The sequence below is a fragment of the Crocodylus porosus genome, unplaced genomic scaffold (assembly GCF_001723895.1).
Source record: "Crocodylus porosus isolate Cpor-Errol unplaced genomic scaffold, CroPor_comp1, whole genome shotgun sequence".
NCBI classification, from domain to species: domain Eukaryota; kingdom Metazoa; phylum Chordata; order Crocodylia; family Crocodylidae; genus Crocodylus; species Crocodylus porosus.
The window spans coordinates 11,204,063-11,208,304 of record NW_017728922.1 but is presented as its reverse complement, the minus strand read 5'-3'; the positions used below and the strand labels follow the sequence as shown (position 1 = coordinate 11,208,304).

At 46.7% G+C, this 4,242-nt stretch overlaps 1 long non-coding RNA gene across 1 annotated transcript in view; it reads left to right on the top strand.

The window, feature by feature from the left end:
• The window catches only part of LOC109313339, a 12,907-nt gene that overhangs the window by 1,466 nt on the left and 7,199 nt on the right, over positions 1 to 4,242 (top strand). The window contains exon 2 of the long non-coding RNA XR_002102027.1: positions 810 to 820. This is a non-coding gene — a long non-coding RNA (uncharacterized LOC109313339). The remainder of the gene's footprint in view (positions 1 to 809; positions 821 to 4,242) is intronic.

Genomic DNA, 4,242 nt, shown 5'->3' with positions numbered 1-4,242 from the left:
GCCATTTGTCCCCCATTGGGGGATCTTACCCCTTGTGTGGGGACCAAAACCCCTGTTGGGGACCAAACCCCTTGCATGGGGACTGAATCCCCTGTAGCCAGGTGAGGCAGCAATTGGGGGGCTGGGGTGGGGCATGTGGGCCTTGCAGGGGGGTTGCTAACCCCTGCAGGGTCCATTTAGTACCCATTGGGGGGCTGTACCCCTTGTGTGGGGACCAAATCCCCTGTTGGGGGGGCCAAACCCTTTGTGTGGGAGACAAACCCGCTGTTGGGGGTCTGAACCCCTTGTGTGAGGGCTGAACTCCCTTTTGGGGGGGGCAAACCTTTTGTGTGGGGGATGAACACCCTGTTGGGGGTCGAAACCCCCTGTTGGGAGCCAAACCCCTTGTGTGGGGGTTGAATCCCCTTTTGGGGGCTGAACCCTTTGAGTGGTGGACAAACCCACTGTTGGGAAGCCATAGCTCTTGTGTGAGGGCTGACCCCTTCTGTGAGGGCCATCCCGCCAGCCTCCCTGAGGTCCCTTACTCCTGCTACAGCTGGCCCCTCCCCCACCAGCCCCCCTGAAGCCCTGACCCCTGCCAAAGCCGGCCTCTCCCCCCAACAGCCCCCCCAAGACCCCCGACCCCTGCCGTGGCCAGCCCCTCCCCCCACCAGCCTCTCTGAGGCCCCTGACCCCTGCCCTGGCCCACATCATCCCCTCAAGACCCCCATCCCTGCCTCCACCCCATACTTTAAAAAAAACCCCAAAAAACAGGCACTTACCTGCAGTCTGGCTGCCATGTGACTGTGACTGTGGCCCCGCCTGCACAGTGAGGGGCAGGGTGACAGCCCCAGTGGCCCCAGCCTGAGCCCTCCTGCCCCTCCGCTGCCCTGTGCTGCCTGGGGGGTTCTGCCAGGAGGCCCTGGAGCCCCCCAACTATGCTTCTATGGTAAGCAGAGGCTTTTTCCCCCTTCCCCAGCCCTTTTCTGGGTTTTTTTTTTTTTTAAAGTGATGGTGCCTGGGGTTGTGGGGGTTGCCTTAGGGGCCTGGGAGTGCAAGTTGGGGCTGGGTGGGGCAGCCATTGTAGGGGCTGCAGCAGCCAGTGGGGGCTGGGGCCAGGTAGGGCAGCAATCGAGAGGGTTGGGGGGGGCATGTGGGCCTTGCAAGAGGGGTGGTAAACCTGTATTTAGAGTACACTTTATTATTATGATAAGAGACTTGCTTTAACACTGTAGGTATATCAATAAAACATTGTCCAACTGATCGCTGTCTCTGTCTCACACTCTCTCTCTCTTTATAGTGCCCTTTTTTTCTTACTGGTAGAGGAACACGGATTTGGGAGTATTTTAGAGAGTGACTTCGGGATTTTTTTTATCAGGATTTTTCAGTTTTCCAATAGGGAACACCAGAATTCCTGCTAGGGAAGCCAGTGGCAAGACCCTGCCTATTCAGAGCTGGCACCTTGGACCCATCTGGCTGTGCCTGGCCTCCTGGCCACCACACTCGAAACATCTTCTGGGTGATAACTGCCCAGATGGCCGGGCAGGGGAGTAGTGCCGCACAAAGACCAACCCTGCAACCACAGTCCACTGGCAGCTAGCCTAGAAGGGCAGATGCCCCTACTGGCTCTGCAGTTCCCATCCGAGTCTGGCAGGTGCACAGCAGGTCACAGCCAGGCAGCAGCCCCCACAGCCAGACTGCTGCAGTGGGTAGAGAGTTCAGGGAACTCTCAGGGCTGCTTCAGCAGTCCAGCTAGCACAAGGGGTAGTGTCCCCAGGTACCAATTGACTGGGCTCCAGAAGCTCCTGAGGGCTAGTAGCCCTGAGCTACTTGCCAGGGCAGCTTTTTATACTGCTGGGGACAGCACAGGGCAGCTTTTTATACTGCTGGGAACAGCACAGGTGCTGGTCCCAGGTTCTAGTTCCCCCTGGCTGAAGTTCCGGGAGGAGCCAGGCAGGGTTATTTTGCCCCAAGTGGCACAATTTGTTCCACAATGAAGTGCATGTCCGAGCACGTGTGCTGAAGTGAAAAGCCCCAGGTCAAATTTGCACCGCTTCTATTTGAGATGCTGCAAGCACACGTGGTTGCATGTGTGGACGTACCCACAGAGGGCTGACAGCACAGTTTAAAGCAATAAGTAGAGCTGTTGCCATAGTTTGCCATGGATGATTCTGACAATCTCTCTTCACAATGAAGAGATGTGTTCCTCATTTAGAAGGGAGATTTAATAAGGTTCTCAGTCATTACTTGAACAAAACTCACACTGAAATAAATAAATAAAGAATGAATGTACTCAGAGTAAAGACTTAGGATTTGGCCCCATGTCAAAAGAGTTCAAAAATACATTGGGCCATTCAGTCTTGATATAAGATGATGTGTGCTATCTAGAAAGTTTTTAATTGGAAAATTTTATGGAATATTTTCCAATGTCTTAATAGAGCGTGATCTGATTTCGCATGTTTATTTGACTTATATTTAATAAACAAAACTAAAAAAGTACCCCGACTTTAATTTTATGTCCTGATAGCCACAAGTATTTGAACTGAAATAATTGATTAGGAAAAAAAATTAAATATAGCACACTTAATGTGGTTTAAATGTTATATTCTCACACATTCAAAGCTTTATGTGCAAAGAATTACTTTTATTGGAATACTTGTAAAAATATAAAGACAATACACAAGAACATGTACTTCCCTTACATTGTTTGTTTAAATTTAAGAAAAAACTGAAGGCACTGAAAACTGTTGACACACTAATTTTAGCACCCTCAAAGAACTGTGTATGATATGCCATGGTTGTCCACTCATCTACTTCAACAGAGTTTAACTCTCTTCCACTGAGGTCATTATGGCCCCTCCAGTTTCACAGTCACTATCTGTTTAATCACTTGCACTACTTATTAGTTCCATTTCAAAATCAGATTGAGGCAAATCTGATTCAGAACTACTTGAACCACATTCTTTTTCACTGAAGGATGGTTTTACCAATGAGTCTATGGGCAAGGGCAACTTATCATCACGTTGCATCTTCTTCATTAATTGTGCTTCTGACTGATTTTCCAGAAGCAAGAGATTTTGAGAAATAGAAACAAGCTTAGCAGTGCATTCATTTGTTAGTCAATTACTCTTTTTTTGTTTTAATTGAGCTGAAAGCCTTCCGGTTCCGTTCACAAGAAGCTGCTGGTGGTGGAATGCTTGGGATCCTTAGAGCAATCCTGGACAACAGTCGGGTGTTATAGTATCCCTTCCATCATGTGAGAGGAGACGTATTCTTTGCTGCCTATCAAATGATGTCTTAGCTCCAAAGTCTTTCTTTTCCATGGTACTTAGCAATGTCTGCCATCATGGGTATTTCCTCAATGTTGGGGACATTCTTTGCTACTTCCATAATTGTATCGAGAGCAGTAGATAATTTATCTTGTGATAAATGTTCTCCTCTGTTGAGAATCCAAAAGGTTTACTTCGAGATGAACTGAATGAGAGCAAAACTCAGATCTCTTAGTAAAGATGTGCTTTACTTCTTCTTCTTTTTTTGGATAGAGATGAAGAAGGCAAAAGCTCAATTACATTTTCATTCAGTTGTCTGAATATCTCTGGAATATTTGAAAGGCTTGGTGTATCTCCTTCAAGTTTCTTGATAGCCACTTAAACTGGTAGTAGCAAATTGAATGTTCTTGAACTTGAATCCAGAACACATTGTTGTTGAGAATCTGCTTCTGAATATTCACAGGAATAATCTGGGATACTGTGTCATTTATTGAAGCACACTGCAAACAGTTATTTGTGCGCAGCCAACTATGTAAACACTTTGTAGCCAAGTCCCATCTAGTTTCCCTGGGCAATAAAAGTACACTTTCCTTCTCTTGCTTCTCTTTCTGTAATTTCTTCAAAGTCTGATTAGCAACATAATGATTGTTGAATACCTTCACAAAAACTTTGCAGTTTGCCAATATTGTCTTCATTGTATTCACACTTTGCCAAAAAATTCAAACCATGAGCAAGACAGCCATATACTATTAAATGAGGATATTTTGCAATTAATATTTGCCATGCAGCTTTCATGTTACTCGCATTATCAGTTACAAGGGAGTAGTATATAGGCCTACTGCCCTTCAGTGCAAATATGACAGGTGTGTTGCAAAAGATTGCGGTCTGTTTCTTGGAGGCCACCAAAATCACAGACACACACTTATTAGCAGCACAAAAGGTGTATTTGCAAATAGGGTCAGAGCAGAGTCAAAGACTCAGATTACTTCGAACC